The sequence below is a fragment of the Leucopleurus acutus genome (assembly GCF_964270905.1).
Source record: "Leucopleurus acutus genome assembly, chromosome: 9".
NCBI lineage: Eukaryota > Metazoa > Chordata > Mammalia > Artiodactyla > Delphinidae > Leucopleurus > Leucopleurus acutus.
In genome coordinates, this window is record NC_139144.1 from 89,192,747 (window position 1) to 89,217,679 (window position 24,933).

At 36.2% G+C, this 24,933-nt stretch overlaps 1 protein-coding gene across 1 annotated transcript in view; it reads right to left on the reverse strand.

Annotated features, from left to right (window-relative positions):
- The window catches only part of CHCHD3 (coiled-coil-helix-coiled-coil-helix domain containing 3), a 288,171-nt gene that overhangs the window by 230,885 nt on the left and 32,353 nt on the right, over positions 1-24,933 (reverse strand). The window lies entirely within an intron of this gene.

Genomic DNA, 24,933 nt, shown 5'->3' on the forward strand with positions numbered 1-24,933 from the left:
TCCCTGGTGACCTAGAAATCTCCACACCTGCCAGAAGTTATAATAAACTCAAGGAGCTGCTTACTGCCCCGTGGGACTGAGCCATTAAGTACAAATTCTTTAAAATGATGTCCTACCATTAAAGTCTGACAACTGCATAGAGGGGGAGGAGAGGGTGTAAGGAAGGGACTTCAGAGAGGAAAATGACACCAAAACATTCCTACTTTGATAATTAAACATTTTAAAAAATCACTTATTAGAGAAAGAAAATCATTTGTAGTTACATTCATTTTTCCATGATTTACAAAAAAGGGAATTTATGACTCATATTTAAACCCATATTTTTTGGAAAACGTCATTCAAATTCAAGTGCCAACAATTGGAGAGAGAGACAGAACAGTGCTGAGAACACGGCTGGAGCTTTCTAAATAACTAATGACTTGATCTGAAACATCTGGTCTTTCCAATTAGAAGATTTTGTACAATATGTTTTGTAAGATTCTTACAGCTATGATAGCAAATAAAATAGACAAATTTTACATACTCTTTTAAGAGCTTTCCATGAGAAATAAGCAAGGACTCTTTCCTCTTCAGTACCCAAAACCCACTACCCAAAATTATGACCAAGAAAGCACCAGAAACACTTAAGATCTAGGAATACACACAGGACCTAACAAGTATTTCAACTGGTTGAGCCTACTAGATGGAAACTAGACAGTACTCTCTGCTCTTCAATGACATTTTATTTGATAATCTTGCATTATAAGCACCTTGCCTTACGGAATATGCAAAAAATTAATTACAACAAGATATGCAAAAACTTTAAAATTTAGCTGACACTGGGCAATAACAAAGAAGATATATGAAAGGTCTAAGGATGTCTTCTCTTATTTGTGGACTATCAGAAAACAACATCATCAAAGGACATTATCAAGAAGGTGAAAAGACAACCCACAGAATGGGAGAAAATACTGGCAAATCATATAGCTGACAAGTGGCTTGTATCCGGAATATACAAAGAATTCTTACAACAGAACAACTGAACAGAACAATAAAATGACAACAAAATTAAAAATGGGCAAAGGACATAAATAGGCATTTCCCTAAAGAAGATACTCAAATGGCCAATAACTGCATGAAAAGTCACTCAACAGCATTCATCATTAGGGAAATGCAAACCAAAACCACAATGACTTACCAATTCAAACCCACTATAATCCAAAGGACAATAACAAGTGCTGGTGAGAATGTGGAGAAATTGAAACCTTCATGCATTGCTAGTGGGAATGTAAAATGATGCAGTCACTATAAAAATAGTGAGGCAGTTTCTCAAAATGCTGAACATAGTTACCAAATTATCCAGCAATTCCACTGTTACGTACTGTATACATCCAAGAGAACTGAAAATATGTCTACACAGAAACTTGTACATGAATATTATCACAGCATTATTCACAATATCCCAACAGTGGAGACAACCTAAATGCTAATCAACTGATGAAGGGATAAACAAAATGTAGTATATCCATTCAGTGTGATATTATTCAGCCATAAATAGTTATGAAGTACTAATACATGCTACAACATGGATGAATCTTGAAAACATTGTGCTAAGTGAAAGAAGCCAGACACAAAAGGTCACATATTGTATGTGCCCACTGATATGAAATGTCTAGAAAGGGCAAATCTGTAGACAAAGGAAGTAGATTAGTGGTCACACAAAATTAATGAATTAAAACTAGAACAGGGAATTGTTTGATTCAGGCAAATCTTAAGACTTTTTTTTTTTCAGCATTAAACGTTCAAAATAATACAAATCCCACTAGAGAAATTACAGACAGTAAGAGCTCAGCAAGGAGTCTGGATATGGATAGTCTTTGTTTTTCTATTAGCTAGACTTTAGATAAATCAGTTAACCTATCTGACTTTTGATTTCCTCATCCAAGAACAAAACTGGGTAGGTTACATAGGTGTCAGCTGGCTATGAAGTTCTCAGCTATGCACTCTATAAGGTGATGATTTTCACATTTTCATCTCCTTCTTATAAACAAGCAAAACAACGTGACATATTTTTTCAAGTTGTTCACAGCGGGTAGCTCTATTAGTAGCAAAAACTGAGACAAATATTTCACCCAATTAGTACTACCTGATCAAACTATACTCTGAGGTGTACATACCAGTTAGGATCAACACACAGTCAGACCATGTGTAAAATCACACAAATTCCCGATTGCTTCAAATTATTGCAGCAAAATTTTTCTCATGCAAAATTCGATCAAATTCTCAATCACAATTCAACTGAATTTCACTCAATTAAAACTAGGCTTCGGTAAGACCTTGGTATACCAGGTCTAAGCATGAAGCAGTGAGATCCGTTTTCTAAGTGAGCTGATACAACATATCTTAGTAGTGCACTGTATGCCTCTTACATAAGGGCTTGCTACCAGGGGAAGAGCCAAAATTAGCAGTGAGCTTTTCATGATGATGTGATAAACCTGGAAGGGAACGGTAAGGACTCCATTACCACATGGCGACCAGCTGGGTGGCTGGGAAGGCAGCCATGCAAGAGAGACTGCAGAGAAGGAAACGCAGCTTCAAGGCTTGTCTTCCTTCTCTATATACACTCCTGCCTCTCATGCCTGCCAAGGCACCTGCCGTGGGGTGAGGCGGTAAACACTGATAGATGGAGATAATGGTGGTATCACCTAGGGAGGCCAAGAGAGGAGGGAGAAAGATGGGAAGACGAAGCACAAGAGATGCAAAGGTCAGGGAAGCTCCAGAAGCCACTGAAGAAGACATGCCCAAGGGACCGGCTAGCTCACATCACTTCTGGTCAGTCAAGGGACTAAAGCATAGCTGTCTCTCTAATGCCCTAGCTATTTCTGGAAAAGAAACACACACACACAAACACACAAAACTTTTGGGTCTCACGTCCAAGGTCACAGCTGAAAAAGTAATTACCTTAGCTATAATGGAGAATTTAAAATAACAAAAGATAAAACATGACCAAGCATAAAGAGTTTAAAATCTAAAATAGCAATTCAAAGCCCAGGCAGGAAAATAAACCAGCGTGGTAATGGGTTTTGAGCAAATCTAAGTTTCAAGTTATTTGTTTTTCAATCAACAGAATACAGAAAGCAACAACATATTTCTTCTGATAGGTCTGGTCCAAAGTGCATAAGGGAAAAAGATATACCATTTGGAGACCAATATTCAAAATGGCTTTGCTGAAAACACTCTTTTCAGCTTCAGGATCTGAACATTCTCTCAAATAAAACTGTTATTAAACTAAAAGGTCAGTGTTTCAGGATGGACTACTTTAAAAGAAGCACAGAAAGGCCAACTTTGCCTATTAGCACAGTGAGTTTCCCGTAGATCTTTGAGGACTGGCAGAGTTTGTGAAATGAGAAAAAGTAAAAATGAGAAACTTTCAAGCCATATGAATCAGACTGGCCATGGAAACCTGCAAAACAAGTTCCGGCTCAGTAAGTAGGGTTCTAAAACTTTCACATAACGTACACGCTTCCCTTTTAAAATGTATTAAGACAAAAGGATGCTTTCTTCACACATTTGTACTCTGTACTTGCTAAAATGTTCTCAGAAGCGATTTTTTTTTCTCAATGAACACAGAGACTGGCATTTTGTCAGTTAGTTATAGGTGATACAACGCTAACCATAAAACACGTGAGAAAAAAATCAAGCATTACAATGGCCTGGTTAGAGCAAGTCGGCCCTAAACCCTTTATTTGAAACTACTATTGAAAATAAGAAATATTTGTATTAAAAGCAGCTCAAATTTTTGTTCGTTTTTAGTAAACAACATTCTAAACAAATGTTTTGGTTAGTCCAAAGGCAGCTTTACTGACTGCCTAGCAATCTTTTGCTCCCCTTAGCCACATTCTAAATTTTTAAGTTAAATTCTCAAGAAATTCTAAGAATCTCTAATTTCTAATTTCAGGATCAAATAAAACACTCCTAACCTTATACTACATGATTCTTAGTATTCTTAGGAACTGTGAATACCATGGTCTTAATTCTCAGAGGAAGTGTAGCATACATTTATTACACCTCACCTGTGTTCTATGTTACATGACAGTGTCCTAATTTTGTTTTCAGAAACTGGTTAAACGAGGGGTAGAGAGGGAAGGGGTGGAGAAGATGGGACACTATATTTAAGACAGTTCCTTGAATGGTGGACAGAAATGACTCCGAAAGACGAAATGACTTTATGAATGGCTCATCATCTATGAAAAAAACAAAGACTGAAAATACAACCATGATTGGAGACTTACACAGATTCCCTGGACCTCAAGGGACATACCAATTTCCTTTGTAACTTTTTCCGCTATGACTTTCCCTTTCTTTCATTTTCCTAGCATAATCCTTACAGTATAATTCCCTCCCCAATTACAGTATTTCTGAAACAATCTCCGCAAGTTACTTAATAAAAATTATGGCTTGCCTATTAGAAAAATGTCAGGTCCTTTGGGATTTTTCCTTTATTCCATTTCTTTCTGGTTTTACCATTTACTGATACATACCATGTCCAATTGTATAAGCCCTATTATTTTCATATGCTAGCTAGTTTAAAAACACCAAAGAGAACTATGAAAATCTACTCTCAGAAGAAAATAAATGTATGTAATTGCATAGCACAAGCAGCAGATTTTAGATAAACACTGGACTCTGCCAGGATTGAGATAGCTGAGCCAAAGCTTATACCGTAAGATACAGCCAAATTAAATTTTCAGCTCCACAGAAATATCCATTAATCTTATAATTTCAATAAATTCATTAATACAAAAAAAGCACTGATTGTTTAAAAAATAATAATGGAAGCATCCATGCAATCAATGAAATACAACACACAGTTTATCAGAAGTAAATGACTCACAGCATGTGGGTTGCAGGATAAATCTTGTCTTGCTCCTTATCTTATAAGAGGTACAGAGTTTGATTAGAAGAGTCAAAAGATGGCTAGAATAAATCTCAGGGGTCAGAAAGAAACATGTAACAGTTTGCCATTATCCATTTGTGGCACCATCTAGTGAGCAGACAAACCTGAGTTAAACACACACACAGAGTGTGTTAAGTATGATGATATTCAGCTGACAATAACATTTACTATCACCTTAAGGATAACGTACCCTAAGACTGCCTTCAAAAAAATGCCATTTGTCTAGATACCTGGCAGGGTAACTGAGGCCACTTATACATTAAAGCTAACGACAATGTTGGAATGAAAATCCTTAACGGCAGTTTCAAAACCATAAATATCAAATGAGAAGGCACCGTGTTACAGTTTGGCAAGCTAAACATTAACTGTATCAGGTTAATGGCTTATTTTGTAGTATTATTGCTCCATCAGGATTTATATACCTTCATAAATGTCTAATTTGAATGGCATAATATGCAAATAATGTCCATTTGATTGTTTGCTTCACAACAAGCACTCGTGGAAACCAGCTCCACAATACATTCTATGTGAAAACAAAGATCAATACCAGACTGCAGATGCTGTATAGCAACAGACAAGCTCATCACTCATATTCTACAGTTCCCACATTTTTAAGTAGACAATTAATAAAACCAGTATTGAGAATCAGATACACCTAGTATTTCATGTCTTAATATCCTGAATAATATAGTTGCAAGACCTCACAAAGCCTCTAGGAAAATAAGATCTATAATTTAAATTAAAAAATAATAATTACCTCTGGATATTGCTTTTTGATGCATAGCTTAATTTTTTTGTTTGTTTCACAAATGGATGTATTTTGTTCACTGGAGATAAAACTATCAATTCAACAGCGTTAAATCTCCAACCCCAAATGAAGTACCAAAACCACCCAAACCTGTTTCTTTCTTTCCAACAGTCCTGAGTGTGGCTGCATTCAAAGGCTTCTCCATAAAGACTCATGACATTCAAAGAGGACCAAGCTGGAAATAAAGGCGGTTCCCATCTAGCCCTGGTTTTGCCACAATTCGTTTTTGTGATTTTGCTCAAAAACACATCATTGCTTTAGGCTGAAGCTGTCTCCTCTATAAAATGAGAACCCAAACTAGAAAATCTCCAACAGCCGTCCCCTTACACAGCAGTGTTAAATGGGACTGAATTCATGCTTGAGCCTGCACTTCCCCTAAAAGCCCGATAACATGAAGGTGAAAGAATAAAAGGGCCTATCGTTGACAACATATAATGCCAATTGTTCCTCTGAAGTGACACTCCACTCATTTGGAAAAACTGTCTGTCAAATACCCTGCAAACTAACAAAAACATCCTCTAGGCTTTACAGACAAAGCAAAAATAAAGAGGGAAGGAAGGACAGGGTGGGAGAGGGAGGAATATTGTGCAGGCTCTTCTAGGCATACAGCAGATGTTCAATAAAAATGTGTTAATCGTTTGATCTGTGGAGTCAAACATCAGTCATTAGGTGAAATGAGTCACCAACTTTTTGGGTAGCTTAGGGACGATTTACAAAAAACATAGCACACACTCTGCAAAATCGCATATAATCTAAGTGAAAAATGTGGACTGCCATTCAAAAAAGAAATTCAAGACAAATAAGCACCTTCTCCCCAACTCTCCATGCCACAGCCGCCACCACCAACCACCACCAGGTTTCTGTTCCTGTGGACCCTCCTGTACAGAAAATTGAGCCACCACTACCAACAGTATATTTTTTATAAAGGAGAGAAGGATGGGTATTCATTATAAGCTTACTGTACTGGCTATAAGGTTTATTTTAATGCTTAAGCTCAGGTTTCTATTCTATGGTCAACTATATGAAGTTATTTTTGTTTGTTTAATTATTTTCTCCCAAATCAAGTGACCTCAATGAATACACAAACTAGGGAAATCAATCAATTCACTAGGTAGTAAATCCACATTGACTTAATCCTATGCTAGGCTTTATAAGAGACGGAGACATATGGTCCCTACCATTAAGGAGATAAGAGTCTGAGTTATTAAAATTGTACTTTGAGGGTTTAGTATTAATGACACTTACAAAGGCGGGCTGTAGTCATGGAGTATTTCATGAAGGAGGAAGGACACAAGCAAGGACGTACGTTAGACAGATGGAAAGGAAACCAAACAAAGCTTGTTTGTAAGAAAAAAAAAATTGAAGGGTAAATTATGCTCAATTGTGAGGAGGCTTGAAAACTAGGCCGGGGTTTGGGTAAGAAATATTAAGAAATAGGGCATCATGGACAGTTGTTTAAAAATGAAAATAATGAACATTTTGGTACATCATTCTTTTTGAATTATGGTTTTCTCAGGGTATATGCCCAGTAGTGGGATTGCTAGGTCGTATGGTAGTTCTATTTGTAGTTTTTTAAGGAAGCTCCATACTGTTCTCCATAGTGGCTGTATCCATTTACGTTCCCACCAACAGTGCAAGAGGATTCCCTTTTCTCCACACCCTCTCCAGCATTTATTGTTTGTAGATTTTTTGATGATGGCCATTCTGACGGGTGTGAGATGATACCTCACTGCAGTTTTGATTTGCATTTCTCTAATGATTAATTATGTTGAGCATTCTTTCATGTGTTTGTTGGCAATCTGTGTATCTTCTTTGGAGAAATGTCTATTTAGGTCTTCTGCCCATTTTTGGATTGGGTTGTTTGTTTTTTTGTTATTGAGCTGCATGTAAATTTTGGAAATTAATCCTTCATCAGTTGCTTCATTTGCAAATATTTTCTCCCATTCTGAGGGTTGTCTTTTCGTCTTGTTTATGGTTTCCTTTGCTGTGCAAAAGCTTTTAAGTTTCATTAGGTCCCATTTGTTTATTTTTGTTTTTATTTCCATTTCTCTAGGAGGTGGGTCAAAAAGGATCACTGCAGCTCTATTTACAATAGCCAGGACATGGAAGCAACCTAAGTGTCCATCAACAGATGAATGGGTAAAGAAGATGTGGCACATATATACAATGGAATATTACTCAGCCATAAAAAGAAACGAAATTGAGTTATTTGTAGTGAGGTGGATGGACCTAGAGTCTGTCATAGAGTGAAGTAAGTCAGAAAGAGAAAAACAAATACCATATGCTAACACATATATATGGAATCTAAGAGAAAAAAAAAAAGGTCATGAGGAACCTAGGGGTAAGACAGGAATAAGGATGCAGACCTGCTAGAGAATGGACTTGGGGATATGGGGAGGGGGAGGGGGAGGCTGTGACGGGGTGGGGGAGTGGCATGGACATATATACACTACCAAGCGTGGGATGGATAGCTAGTGGGAAGCAGCCACATGGCAAAGGGAGATAAGCTCGGTGGTTTCTGACCGCCTTAGAGGGGTGGAATGGGGAGGGTGGGAGGAAGGGAGACGCAAGAGGGAAGAGATATGGGAACTCATGTATAACTGATTCACTTTGTTGTAAAGCATAAACTAACACACCATTGTAAAGCAATTATACTCCAATAAAGATGTTAAAAAAAAAAGAAAATAATGCAGTGAAATGGGGCATTACAAGAAGTCTAATCTGGCAAAGATATGCAGATTAACTGGATGGGGAAAGCGTAAAGCAATGAGTGGTTCTCAAAGTACAGCCTCATTTTCTCTGCCCACCCCCCCACACCCCCCATCCCCCAGCAGCATCACTTGGAACTTGTTAGAAATGCAAATGTTTCAGACTCACCCCAGAACTATACATCAGAAACCCTGGGGGGAGGGGCCCAGCAATCTGTGTGCTAACAAGCCCACCAGATTTCAGATGCTTGCTCAAGTTTGAGAGACACGGGCATAAGGTGATGAGGATACTGGCCATAAAGATGGAGTCTAAGATGCACGGGCTTTCATGGGAAAAACTGGTCATCTGTTACTGACCAAGAGATGAAAGAGAAAGAAGTCAAAGGTGCACCCAGATGCCAGAAAACTAATACCCATGATGGTCAATTAAGGAAAGAAGGAGAGGCTGTTTGGGGAAGAAAGATAATGAGTTCAGTTTCAGACACATTCAATTGAAAGTAATGGTAGAATCACCACATGGAATTGTACGCAATTAGATATTTGAACCTGAAATTCAGATTTGATTTGAGACTTGGCTGGAAATGCTGATTTGGGAATGACTGTTACAGATCTCAGCTCAGTGAATTCTCTTGGAAAAAAATAAAATGTATAAAGAGAAAAGAGTAGAAGGCTAGGAATAGGCCTTAAGAATTCATCAGATGAAGGAGAGGAGAGAAAGAAGAACATCATTAGAGACAAAGAAGGAATGGAATGGAATGGAAGAAATGAACCAAGGTACCATGTGCAGAAATGATAAACAGATTTCATCTCATGTGCCAATTCCGATCAACTGGCAGCAGCGGCCTGGGGTGCTGTGTGTAGGACTCCAAGGCCTAGTCCAGGTTCAGGAAGGAGGAAGATCTGGCAGCATGGCTTACAATTACCTATCATCCCAGGGAGTGCATGGAAATCAGATGGTTTGGGCATCAGGAATCAGTGGGAGGAGGACAACGGAAGGCAGCAATTATAGGCCTCTCTTCAAGTTTAGAAATGAAACAAAAAGGAATGAGGTGGAAAAATTATAAATAAAAGATGATTTTCACAATTGGTGGAGATCTGTGCATGCTTGAAGGGCAGTCATAATCAATAATCTGCAACTAAATTATAAAACACTGATGAATGCCAGTGATTGTTGCTCAAAAGTAATTTAGAGTAAAATGTATACATTATTCAATACCTGGTTGTACAGTAACACAGACCAATTCACATTGACATATCATATTCCAGTCCACCTTCCTAATTATCACACTGATGCAAGCAAGGTTCATAGCACATCTTTTAAAACGTATATTTTATAACAGTAAAACAGTGGACAAGCCTACTTCCATGTGCTAAAAAGCTTTAACCAAGACTAATGTCCTTACCTAAGTAACTTGCTTTGGTAAATAGAAAGTCAAAAGCATTCCAATACTTAGAGTCATAAATCATTCTTCCTTTTTCCTATTGTTATGAACTAGTGTGTGCTTTTTAGCAATAAAAACTGTATTTTATTCAAAAAATCCATTAACTGCTAACAAAATCCCTAAATTCAACTAAAATATTTAGTACTTCAAACTCTGACCAACACTATTTTCTAAGGGAGACTTTAAATGTATCTTTGCACGTAATCAAAGCCCGAGGAAATCAAAAGACTCAAAAGTCTGAAAATAAAATCTATCTTCTAATCCACCTACAGCCCTGGGAAATGTCAACTAACTCCAATCTCATGACTTTTCTTCTTTTAAAAGAAAATAAAAGTTCTGACCCAATTACGGCCCTTTTTATAAGGGGGGAAAAAAAAAGACAGAGTCCTATTTCTAGATACTGGCCCACTACTAGGGAGCAGAAATAGCTGGAGGATCACATATAGTCAGACCTCTGGGCTTCAGTGGCTTCATTTACAGCCCATTAGGGTGCGATGCCAAAAAGGACCTATTTAACCCACAAGCTAACCGCTGTAGAACGGCCTTTCCTGGGAAGTTTTAAATAAAGCAGATTTTACACCCATGCTTGATTCATATGTTATTTATGGTAATTCAAATATATTAAAACTGTGAGACAGCATAATACATATTGGTATAACACTTCTCATTAAACTATTGTGCAATACCCTGTGCTTTGTATTTTTTATTTAATTGACACTGTGATAATTAGGTCAGCCTCTCTTTTATCTATAACCCTGTTATTTTTTCCTTCATCTAACGAATATCCACCTACTGTTCAGAAAACACTATTTCAATGTAGTCGTAAGTGGTCATAATTTCTAATAAAACAAAAATAATTCTCTGTGAAGCATTGTGGAAGCTCTGTGAATTCACTGATCACAGACGACTTCACCATCTTTAAGACACAAGACTGTGCACAAGAATTTCAAGAACAAAGGCCCTGTCCTATCTTTAAATGCAAGAACGTACTTAACCTTTTTTCTAAAAGTAAAATAAATTATCCACAGTCAAGTTAGACTGAACACAATAGTAAAAACATTTATTATGATTATATCCCTAATGATCCACAAATTTCCTTCATACCAATGCTATATAGAGAAAGGAGGTGGAACACTTTGTCTTTCAGAAGTGGTTCATTTGTGTAACTTACACCATGAGCTATGTAAGGCTCCAGGATGTAAATCCTTCAGGACATCTGGGATGACACAAAAGGTCCTTGTTCAGACCGTGGTTTTCTCCCTCATCAGCCCCTATGCTGCCTTTCTGTAGCAAATATTTTGTAATACTCCCTTTACTATGCTGAAAATAAATGGATAATACAAACACGAGAGTTTTAATCAATATAATACCCTAAGTGTAACATTAAAAAATTAAAAGAAACTAATTTATAACGAATAATGGCATTTTACTATGTAAATGCTCAAATCTACAGTAGATAAAATAAGAGAGTCTGACTCTTGAGCTTATAAGTTAAGCCACCACAAATGCAATAGCTACAGTTACTGCAACAGAGCAGTTGCATTCCCAGAAAATTCAGTGTATCTTAAAACCACGGAAAACATACTTTCTGTTGATACATAAAACACTTAAGTTCTGGGCTGGGTAAGTGGGTTTTCAGCTATGTGAATTTCTGATGGGACATTCTGAAATCGAGGGCACAGGACAATCGTTCAAGGGGGCAGAACTATCCGAGGCACTGCAAGATGTCTAGATCCCTGCCCACCCCACTAAACACCAGCAGCTCCCCCCCACATTTCCCAAATGCCTCCCTGGAAGCAGTACTGCCCCACCACTGAGCACCACTGTCTTAGACCAGGCTAAAATACTCACCCTGATAAAAAAAAAAGATAACCATGAGAAACCTAGCTACTTTAAGGTTTGTATGACAACTGACAGTCCCAAATAATGCAATTACAGTAATGCACTTTTCAAACACAGATAAATATTTGGAGATGACAGCAAAGTGCCTTCCTCCCATAGGATCTCTGCCTCGAGGTGCCCAAGTATTACCAGCTTCCTCTCTCTCCATACTCGCCAAAGTCACATTTGCCCGGTCCCACTCATACAGATCATCTCGATTTTCCTTCTGGTATCCAACATCACTTTGTGCTAATCATCATACTATTTTTTCCCTCTCCTGATGCCTCAAAAAATGTCATCCAAGGACAAAGGCTTCATTATGAATCCAATGGAAATGGAAAGTGGGTACAAATTACAGCCTAAAGACCCCAGCTCACTGTTATAATATCACAAGAATGCACAGATACAGGTTGATACCCATCTATCCGAACTATTCAAATGTATTAAGCATTCACAGACATTTTCAGATTAATGCCTTTATGAGAACAACTTCCCAAGCACAGATTTATTTCAAGCTGCCACACTTTCCATCCAAACTACCTACATCGCATAGCTCTATATGTTTCATAGGTGATAATATCAGAATTAATATTGAACAAACAGTTCAAAAAGGCCATATCATTTTTATATTCAAAGAAAATGAGAAAAGGATTTAAAGTTATTAGCTCTAAATTAACTTATAATTCACAAAGATTCCATTTTAAAATTAAGGAAGTGAACGGTTTAATAAGGAATAATTTCTCTATAAAAACCAAAAATAAATTAGCTTTCACTACAGCATATAATATGAAACTATCTAGAATAAATGGTAGGAAGGCCGCAAGAATAAGTACAATCTAAACACATGATACTTTAAAAGAAATGAATTTATGTTATTTTAAACTCTTTTAAAAAGTGTTACAGGTAGAGGTCCCTAGGAACTACTTTAATGAAACTCATAATTAGAATACCAACTTATTCTCTGTAAATAGTAATGTCCAATGTACGTGATGATTACATAAAATAATTTGCTAACTAATTTGAGATTTCCCCTTGGAATTTTCTTACTAAACCCTCCCTCGCTTCTACCCCCATCACCCACCCCCACCTTGTTTTGTATGAGTAAACATAAATCTTCTCTAATTTCATGACAAACTGTAAATTAAATGAATCCAAACTAATAAGATTCTGCTCTGTGGTTTAACACTCATAAATGGCTTTAACATATTTGATCTCAGTTATATAATTTATAGAGAATTTAACAGTAAGAAATTAATCTGACATTATTCATATATAATACAAAAATATCTTTAAAAGGATAGTATAAAATGTTCAGATTTAAGTTGATACGCATCTGAAACATGGCCATAAAATAATTATAATGGTATAACATGCCAAACACGAAAGACCTTCATTTTATAATCGCAACCATGGGTGTGGGTGTGGGTGTGGGTGTGTGTGTGTGTGTGTGTGTGTGTGTACGCAATAGGATTGTGAAATACAGAAGCATGTCATATTTGATTTCTTTTAAATGGACATAAAAACAGAGCTCAATGAGCAGAACAAAATTTTAATTAAAGAATCAGCTTTAAAGAGACCTACGTTCTCTTCCTGAGTCTACCCGTAAATTACCAATGACGTTTCTCTTGAAGATGATATGAAGTGAAATGAGGTATTTTAAGTCCAAAAATGAACTCATTACAAAAACAGGAACTCCCTTCCACTGAAGAACCACGAGCAAAAATCCTGACTGATGCTGTGTAACATTTCATTGAGCCAATACTATAGTTTGCAAGAGGCTATTTTAAGCTGTATATCCTTCAGAGTGTCAACATGCTAGGATTTACAATTTCTTCAACCTACAGAAAAGATTATGTAACAAAAGAATTTGTGGTGCATCTTTCAAGAGAATTTAGGATCTGGCTTGATGTCCAGGTCCAATCACATAAAAGTATTTTAGCTTCTGATCTCCAAGGTTCACATATTTATTGTAAATGAATTTGATCTGACAGTAACAAGACAATCTGAATCTCTTTCATTGTCTTTGAACACTGCTAAGGTCACAGATTATGACGAATGATGAGAAGACTAAAGGGTAAAGTAAAACTGATGTTGATCAAGTGTTGTCTAAAAATTCATTTTCATGGCCAGTTTAAATGACTATTAAATCTTCCTCTTAGAAACATGAGGGCTGGTGGCAATGAGAAAGACAATGAGGAAGAGCAATATATATTTTATACATAAAACGATGAAAACCTGGAAGCAAATTAAATATCGAAAAACAGGAAAATGGTCAAATAGTAAAATACAACAGCCATATAATAAAATATTAAGCTAATATTAAGAAACAGTTATTAAAGAATATTAATCCCAGGAAAATATTCTCACAAGTAAGTGAAAAGGACTAGATACTAAACTGAAAATACTGTTGCTCTTCATTTTGTTTTATATACGTCCAGCTCTGAAAAAAGCACAAGAAATACATACACATATGTGGCCTGGAATGATATATACAAAAATGATAATGATTATCTTTGAATTTTTCTTTCTCTCTTTATACTTAACAGTATTTTTTACCAAAAACACATTTTTACATTCATAATCATTTAAAGAAAAATTCCAGTTTTTACAGAAACGCTGTATCAATTCAATCATGAACATCAAATGTACAAATTATATCAGTTTAGCTAACAGAAGTTCAAACCACACTTACACCAAAAGAGAGTTGGCTGGGATTAAAGTGTCCCCAAAATGAGCACAAGATTCAAGAAAACAAAACTGGTTTTCATTTTTTCCTTTTACCCCACAGCCATCCTGCCTACACCACATTAAAAGATACTATGTATTCTTCTTTTTTTAAGGTTCTTATTTTTTATTATTTATTTTTTATACAGCAGATTCTTATTAGTTATCTATTTTATACATATTAGTGTATATATGTCAATCCCAATCTCCCAATTCATCCCACCACCATCACCCCCACCCCTGCTTTCCCCCAAAACAGACTATGTATTCTTGAAAGGCAAATTACTCAAAGAAAAAACAATCACACACCATTACTATAATAAAGTCTGGGGGAGCATTATTTCTAGCACACAGTTTCTTATTACACTGTCTGGAGGCATACCACACAACAAGGGCTATTTGACAAAGAGTTCTTATGGAATGAAAATGATGAAATTCAAAGTGTCAGAAAAAAGATATTCGGTGGCCATATTAAACATAGGTAGAAAATGGGGGAATCTTAGCCAAAATACTCTCTTTTCACTTCAGTTTTTCAAGTAGCATTTAATTTTTTGTCTTCCATTTAGATTTTTCAATTGATAACACCAGTAGCCCTAGTAAGATGAATGATATGTTACCAAGGACAGCTGATGAAAAATTCTTAGTCACTGACTTAAGCAATCAGCTGAGGTTAAGCTAAGACAGATAAAAGGAATGAAAGATAACCACTGATAGGATTTTCTACATCAGCAACAAATATTCACAACATAACGATGGTGAAGCTCCATGGAGATACACTTCCCACATGTAGCAGTCACTGCTACAAAGTGTCACTGTATTTTGGGGTGTTCTAGAAAATCACTCTATAAAATGTCCATTCGGGCTGTGAAACAGACAATAGAGACGTATTTATTTTATTCCACACAGGCATAGGCTAAAAAAAAATAACATCAACTATAAACTTTAACTATTATATCTATCATTACACTCTTGTTACCACTAGCAAAATAAAACATTCAATGTTCTTTGCTTGCTGACTAGAGTTCTACTTAGTAGGAAATATGTATTAAAATTTAGCTTTGTTTCCTTAAAATGGAATATGACAACTTCTCACTGGGCCTGAAGCATTTCTAGTAAAAGCTATTATTCAATGTACCAAATTTTCATTTTTTTAAGTTGCTTAGTGCATGCACACACTGCAATCACTGGCTAAGATGAAAAGGTTTTAAATACCTATTTGTGGGAATTGTACCTCAACAACAAATATCAAAACCATCACTTTTCACAAAGCTTTCAAGATAGGGTAGCAATGACAAATGACGGGACACTATAACAGATACTACAGCTTTATCTTGACTTTCATCTTATTTATTTGGGTTTAAAGGAAAATCAAACTAAATTATTCACTCCTTGCAGTATTACAGGAATCCTCAGATGCTGTTTACGCAGTTTGGATATAAACTGAAAATATCAAGTCTTTTCAATGTTTCATCCACGCTGATAAATCAGGAGTAACTAAAATCCAAACAGGAATTCAGACATGTGAGAAAAGTGAAGTGTTTGTAACCAAAATATTCCAACATAACTCAGCTTTATTTCGACAAGAACCTGTGTCTCAGGGTTACCAACATTTTCAGCATTTAGAATCTTGGCTCTACCTTTTTCCACTCTCACCTGGGAATCCAAAGAAAATTATGAATGACTATCATAGCACAGACTGCCATAAAGGCAATGCATGCTTGGGCACAGAGCTGATCAGAATAAAGACAACAGTCTCCAGCCTGGCTTGCAGTCACGTAGCCTCATGACTACATTCTGACTAATAATATGTGAGTGGACGTGGCACGTGCGGCTTCTAAGCTATTCCCCATGGCATGGGCTAGAGGACAGCTGGGAGCCATTGTGGACCATATGGATAAGGGAAACACCTTAGGGATGCAGAGCAATAAGACAGAAGGAGCCGGGGTGCCCAAATTAAGGAATCATCAAATTACCCAAAATGTTATATAAGAGAAAAGTAAAATTCTAACTTTTCAAGTCACTGTTACTTGGGGTCTCCATTAGATAGTGGAACCTATCTTCTACCCCATATACCCTGATAAAACATGGCAAAAATCTGAAATTCTAATTTACCTTTTCTCAGACCTAGAAGAATCAAAGACAGCCTCAAAAACATGCACACATAAGAGAAGAAGCTAAAAAATTAGCTACGTTGAGTATACTTGAAAGAGGTAGAAGAAACTTGAGGGCAGAAGTCTATATACATGCCCTAGGAAAGTCTCCTCATCCAGATATGCCTAATAGGAGGAAACTGGAAAATCAATGAGGTGCTTTGTCCAAACCAGGGTAAGTCATTTAAGCAAGTTATTCAACCTCTTTAGAAGAGAATGTCAGCTCTAGAATCAGACTGCCTAGATCTAAAACCCTGCTCTGCCATTTGTTATATTCGCATCTTTAGTCATTAGCTTTCCTGTGACTCAGTCTTCTCACCTGTAAAGTGGGTATAATAAAAGTAACCATGTAATAAAAATGTTGTGAGAATCACATCACCTTCTGACATATACCAATACCACATCAGATTACACTTCCACTCCCATAAACCTACTTTACCCAAAACCCCATACAAACAGTCCTCAAATTTCAAATAACCTGAAATTTATTGACTACTCATTTTCTACCCTGGCAATTCTTCAAGGTTCCATCCCACCATCTACTGCCTGTTTAATATCAATCTAACATAATAATACTACCTACAGACTAGCAATTCACTAACTTTCCACCACCTATCCAGCAAGCTAAACCTTTGTGAGAAAATGTTCCAGCTATCTCAAAGTTTGTTGAGAATCTGACTCGTTGAAGCAATGCTTACATTTTTTCCTTCTCTCTTCTCATGCAGCATTCTACATAACAGCAGCAAGGATACAACACAAATCCTACTAAATCTACCCTCCCCCCCTTTTTTTTTTTTTACAGATTTTCTTTTATTGCAAATTCACTAAGCAGCATTCGAAACAAAAGAATTGATTAAATCACAAGTTCACTCTTCCCACCTCCACCCTTCCCAAACATCTGTACGAAACTCGAATGTGAGCATCCTGTCCTGGTGTTCCACCTAGGAACCCCACTTCCACTACTCTACATTCTGCTGTTAAACTTCAGAAATTCCTAAATCCCAAAACAAACAACTGCACTACTTCAATACTCCCTTTGATATGTTAATAGTCCCTAAGAGAACTTCAACAACTAACAGCTGAAAAGTAAACATTAGTTTAGGTCTAAAACAGTCTGCTTGGGCATAAGTTAGGTGAAATATTAATACATTAGAGCTTCTGGTAATGTTTTTAGCATTAGTGTTAAAATTCCGCAAGAAGATAATTATTTTAAGCATGCCATGACAGATTTGCTGCATTCTTAAGAAATGCAAATTATATCCAGGGGCCCTTTTTTTTTCCAATATAGCATGTCCAATTTTATAAAAGATGTAAATAGAGAATTATAATCCACTTAAACATATTCACTTAATAGCAAGCTTGGTTGAAACACATCTTTTATTTTTTTAAGTGAGCAATACTTGTGCTTTTATAATCTTAAAATGCTTCTCTTACACTGCAGTAATATTTCTTCATTTTCCTAAGATTCTCTCAAATAATCTTAGGTTGCCCTTTGAGTATCCACAATTACTGTAACTTTAAACATCCTTGCAGCACAGGACAGACCTTCAAAGGCTTAACATCAAGAGAACACCCTCGAAGGGAGTCTTACAGTATGGCAAGCTCTTTTACTCAAATCATCCTTATCCTAGCAAGAAGTAGGGATCTTGGCATCCCTGTTACGTGATAGTCATTACAATCAAATATGCAATAAAATAGGGAACCGAGCCCTATAATAATATAGGGCCAATATACTGCTAAAGTCATTTAAAGCTGGCCAGTGTGTACATGTTCCCATACACTCTCCTCATTGCAGAAACTGGGAAGATGTATCATTTCCTTTCCCAAAGCTTTTCTCCCCGCTACACATTCCAATGGACAACTGCATTTCTAAACACTACTAGAAGTGCAAATCTTCTCACAATAGTACAATCTTAAAAGAAACCCATGGTAATTTTTTTAACATAACTTGTAATTTGTATGTCACATGATAAAGAGATTTTAAATTTAAAACATTTACTCATAAATTACTATTAAGATCATGACAAGGTTTATTATAATATCTTCTTATAGCATTTATAATATATCAAGGTAAAATTCAACTTGTTTCAATCTTTCGTTATGCAAAAATAAAAATTTCAAAACTGACATATTATGTTTGGTTTGGGGACCAATAGTATTTTTAAATATAATATCAAAAATAAACAAAAACTGCTTTCATGATCTAATGTTCAGAACTCTTACATTTTGTACTTAAGTAAACTAAGGGGTTTAATTTTAGACCTGTGTTTTATTTCTAAATGACAAGATAAGAGAGAAGATTTCAGAGCGCTATTTGTAAATGCGAATACATTTGGGGGAGGATAGTTTTTATTCCCAAAAAATTAAAAGCAAAACTGAAAAATCACCATATTTTTCTCTTTTTAACATTAAGCATTAAAATATAGGCACACCTCAATGTGCTATATGAGAATTTTTATCAAATGAATACGGCTTACTAATGTAGTGAAAAGCACCCTAAAGCTAATTTTCAGAACCATCATCATTTTTATGACGTTCATTAACGTGCTTTTTCATCATCAGAGTCCCATGTTTCTAGACTTTAACCAATAATCCATTATAGGCATAAATTAAATACTACATGACTATGAATAAAAATTTTAAACTACATAAATGTCTAATCACCATGGCAGGTAGGAATATAACTATGTGTGATAAAGCAAATCAGGGACTGAAGCCCTTTTGCCTGATCTCCACTGACAATAACAAAACTCCTTAGACATGCAAATAAAATATTTAAATAATTGTCTTATTGCTGGATTTGTTAAGAGAGTTTTAAATATCCTCCATTAGAGCTTTTAGCAGCAATGTGCTCTCCAGAACACTGTCATTCAAGTCCCCAGTTGAGAAATACTGCTTTAGAATGATACAAAATACCAACCTAAACAGACATGGATTCTTTCAAACTTTCCTGATAATTGGTTAAATGCCTATGTTTTTAGGTTTCAGGAGTTTCCTACTGGGATGCAGAAAAATAACATTAATGGGGGAAGGAGGACAGTTATACAAAAAATGTCATTATAAAAAGAAGTACTTACTAAAAGAAAAAAATGTACTATTCAACTTATATGCCAAATTTAAAATGATTTGTTCTCAGATAATCAGGAGTTAATAGTATTCTCCAGCCCCACTGTAAGCAAAAGTCTTATAAATATTCAGGCCAAAAGCTTTTGCAAACTACTTGCATCAAGTACAAAAAGCTAGACTCTAAGTGTTGGTAATGATTAGGGAAAAAAAACAAACTGGAGGTTGGGAAGAGTGGAGGGAAAGAATGCATATGGCAGAAGAGAAGTTCAGTAGATGTTCCTGCAGGGCCGACTTGGGAGAGAGAATCAAGGAAGCTGAGTGAAGCGCATACTTGTCTGGAAGCATCCTCCTTGGGAGGAGATGGGACTGAGGAGCTGGGCTGTGTCAGAGCGTCCCCCAGGTTTACTGCTCTGAATCACGAAGCTGGCCTGGGGACAGCTAAGCCACATACTTCTTGTATACTGGAGGGCTACAACTCCACTGATGGTAAATATGCTAAAGGGGATTCCCCCAGTACCTAAAGCTTTTCCTGTCAACACACCATACAAGTCACTCAGGATCTCTGGAGCTACACACTGAGTCAGACAGAGGAATAGGTAGGCTCTTTCTTCTTAACTGTTAAAGAAGAAAGAGCCTACCCATTCCTCACCTAAGGGAGGAAATAAAATGTTTTTAAGTGGTTACCTCCTATTTAACTAACAAAAGAACTAGTAGAATTAGATTTTACATAAGGACAAAAGCAACGACAATACACTTAAGCTGTCACGTCTGACAACTGATGAAGAGGTTCAGACTCACCAGGAAAAAAAAAAACAATAAAATAAAACTTTTCAAGGAGAGCCATGCCCATTTCAACACTCTTGAACATTCTACTTCAGGCCCCGCCTGTGCCCTGCGCAACAGTCATCACTAAAGGAGAACTAACAGAAACTCTCCATGACAGTCAGTCTCCCTCATTAAAACAAACTGCCCAGAAGGAGCTGAAATACAGAAGGCTAAAGCTTTTTAATGAAGAAAATACCATAATCCCTTTTTTACCTTTAGGGGAAAGGGAGACAAAGAACTGACTAGAATCCTAAGGAACAAAATATTAACAATTATAGGTTCTAACCATTTCAAATTAAAGTGAACTTTAATTCTTACCCTCAAGAGGCTCACAACATATGGAAGTCTTCATTATTCTTTCTTTTTTTTTATAAGGCCTTATATCGTTAGCATGTATTCTAGGTCCTGCAAATTGTTTTTTCAACCTTTATTAAGTGCTAATATGTGCCCAGGCCAGCAGGTAACATAATGTACAACTGGCATGAAAAACAGTATGGTCCAATGCAGTTCTTAGCTTGGCAATGCAAGAAGTTCGTAAACTTGGATAAGAAAAAAAAAAAGCATCTTTATTTTTACTAAGTGAAAGTAAGCACTTCCTCCAATTATGAATGACGGCCTAAGATCAAGTAGTATTAGCCACAGTACCTGTGACTTTGTCATCAAAGATATCATCTATTTTCATAACATATAATAGTTTCAGACACCTCAAAATATAATATACCCAACACCAGATCTTTTTATTTAATGCACTAATAAGTAAACATATTACCATGTTACAAATTTGGGTTTCTGTTGTATAACTGGCTTCCTTTGTAATGCTATATATTTTACGTATTTAAAAAATTATTCTGAGAATAAACCCATAGGCTTCACCAAAATGCCAACTACGGCACAAAAATGGTTAAGAGCTTCTAATCCAGTAGAGTGCATAGATTTGCAGTGAAGACCGAAGCTTAAATCCAGGTGTTGGTACCTGTGGCCTAAAGTAAGTCATTTAACCTCTCAGAGCCTCTATTCCTCCATTTGTGCATACTTTTAAGGGTAGCTGGGATGTGATAAAGTGTGAAAAACCATAAATCAAATTTTACATGATGCCAGACTATGATAAAGATGCCAGAGTTAGTAGTACATCTAGGTCAATACAATTTCTGCAAAGGATTTAACCAACAAAAATTTCAGAGTAAAAACAAAGGTCAAAGGGGACATTTTACAGTTTTTAATCCAAACCTTATAAACATCTTGTCCTCAGGTAATTTTTGAAAGACAATCCAGAAAAATCAAAATGACAATTAAGATAAGAACCAAACTCAAACAGCCACAGCTCATTATTTCACATAATCATCTAAATTTTTGTCACTCAAGAAAAGTTACTTTACTTGAGTTAAATCAACAAGAGAAATATTACGAGTTATATTTAAGATGCAAATGTGGTTTATCCTCAAGCAAAAATCAGTCTTATCATTTTATCTTTACCACAGAGTATAACACATTTATAAATTATATTGGAATGCTTTTTGTTCAAATATGTTTTACACATTTTAACAATCACAGATCTAATTACAGGTTTAAAACATTCCGTTTATTTGTGATGTCAGAATTTAAAATAGCAAATGAATTGGCTAAATTATGAAAATACTATCTCAACTAATGCAGGCAAACAACAAAATCTCTAACCCTTAGAGATTGGAAGTTACAAGGAAGAGAGGAGAGATGCAGACAGATAATCCCAAAAGTCAAACAGTGAAGCTTTAGTTTTGGATCCAGTAAGAGATACCCACTCAGATAGAATCAATTAGTGAACAACCACCTTATCAGGACAGCAGCCTTGAGCTGTGGAAATAAATTCAGAGGAAAAAAAGAAAGCAATCTGTATCTCCCAGTATTCTGACATTGGGCAGGAAAAACAGTATGTTCATATATATTTAAATGACCACAAAGCAACAATAATTTTAATCCATCACTGAGACAATATAAAACAGTAAAATAACTAAGTGTAGTACATGCTGATTAAGAAGTGATTAGCGTTCAATGGGGATTATCAGGGAAGACTTCATGGAAGAGGCAGGATTTTACTGATTTTAAAGACAAATCTGGACTATTTTGGGGGGTGGGGGGGTTAGTGACAAGTAAGGGAAGGGTTAAGAGGCAGGAGGACAGCAAGAATCACAAGGGCTAGTTTAGAAAGTTAACATGATCATCAAAATAATTACTCATAGATCACTGGGAATTCACTATCAAAGAATAAGTGTAGGGCTTCCCTGGTGGCGCAGTGGTTGAGAGTCCGCCTGCGGATGCAGGGGACACGGGTTCGTGCCCTGGTCTGGGAAGATCCCACATGCCGTGGAGCAGCTGGGCCCGCGAGCCATGGCCGCTGACCCTGCGCATCCGGAGCCTGTGCTCCGCAACGGGAGAGGCCACAACAGTGAGAGACCCACGTACCGCAAAAAAAAAAAAAAAAAAAGAATAAGTGTATAAAACTGTCCCCCCCCCAAAATCATCTAAAACCTCTCAGACACAATACTGACAGAGTACTTAGATAACAGCAACAATATAGAAACCTATGCTTAAATGTTTCCAAGCTGGCCTCAAAATATTTACATATATATATAAAAATTCACAAAGTGACAGAGCAATTCAAGATGTCTGAAAGCAGGAAACAAGAGTAAGGACATCTTGCAAGTTTCTGCCAAGACAGTGGAGTTTTTTTTTATAAATATGCATATATTTGCCCTAAATAAACACATAAAATAAATATGTTGATTTAAAGTATTGGACACCTGATATTTTAGCAATAGCTTTTCAATTTCGTTATTTTTTTAAAAAATCATTTCAAACTTAAAAGAGTTGCAAGAATACTACAAAGAATTCACATATACCCTTAGCCCATATTTCACAACTGACGTTTTACCAGATATATTTGAACATTTTCTCTCCCCCGCCACCACTGAGACACACACACACATTATTTTTTTCTGAAACATGCGACAGTACATTGCAGACATGATACCTCTTATCCCTAAATATTCCAGGGAGATTTCTAAAACACAAGAACAATCTGTTATATAACTACAGTACAATGATCAAAATTAAGAAATTAACGGTCATACATAAAATACTATAATCTATAGGTCTTATTCTTTTTTTTAATAGGTCTTATTCTATTCACCAATTATCCATACATCCTTCAAAGAAAACAAAAAAATATATGATTCAAATACAATCCAGGATCATACACATTCCATATTTCTTTAGACATATCATTTTTTAATTTATGTAAGGCAAACTTAAACTTAAGAAATCCAGGAAAAATAGTACCCAGCAATTTTATCGCACTTAATTTTTTCCATCCTATTTACATGCTCTATTACGATAGTCTTCCATGTTTTAAGAAAAAAAAAACTGAAGAGGCTTATACTTAAGTATATGAAGCACAGTAAATGCTTTGTCACCCACAAGACCCACAAGACTCTGCTGTACTCTTGCCAGTTTATTCCCATTTCCCATTTAATCATCAATACCTTGAGAGCAACAAGCCTTGCTCATCTTTGTATCCCTCATAATTTACACAAAGCTATGAATGTTTGAAGGGCAAAGTAAGCTTGATGTTTGAAAGATGCTTCAACAGGACAGAGAAAACAGGTCTATCTTTTCAGGTTAAGGTTAAGATTAATCTCCATTAGGATTCTCCATGAAAGAGAAAAGGGAACTGTATGTTAAAATGATTAGAGAATGAGTATCTTCACCTGTTAATCATTTAGAATAAAGAAAAATGCCCCATCTTCCTCCCCTCCACTGTCAACACTGACTCCTTGGTCCAAGTCCCTTCCATAGCTAAGGCAGTGCTGTCATTTTCCATTGATTCTAAGAAGCACAATTATTCACATTTCAACAGCTCTGATATCGATGGCATCTTACTGCTGCCGTGGGCCAAGTGGCAGTCATAACACAGTTCATGACACTGTCTATGTAAGATCAAGAAAGCAATAGCATCAACACATGCAGAATGAGTGTCAGCTTGGGAGAAAACTCCAGAGTAGATAGTAAAGCACTCTTGTAAGAAATGCTACATCACTAGCACTCTTAAAAGCATAGAGGAAGAGACTGTGTGGAAATACACCGACATGACAACTTGGGGTCAGAAAGTCACTCAAAAACTTGGACTCTGAACGTGAATAAAATTCAGGAATATCATAACTAAGTCATTTCACTTCAGTTTTCCTTTTTAATCTATGTTCTTCCAATAAATGTAAAATGAACATTCTGAAGGATAGGAAAGCATTTAATCATAGCTTAATTGTCAGGGTTATTTCTCAGAGGAACATAAAATAATGGTGTATCTTATAATTAACGGCATCTCAGATTCAAGAGAACACAGTATTTCCAGCACAGAGAG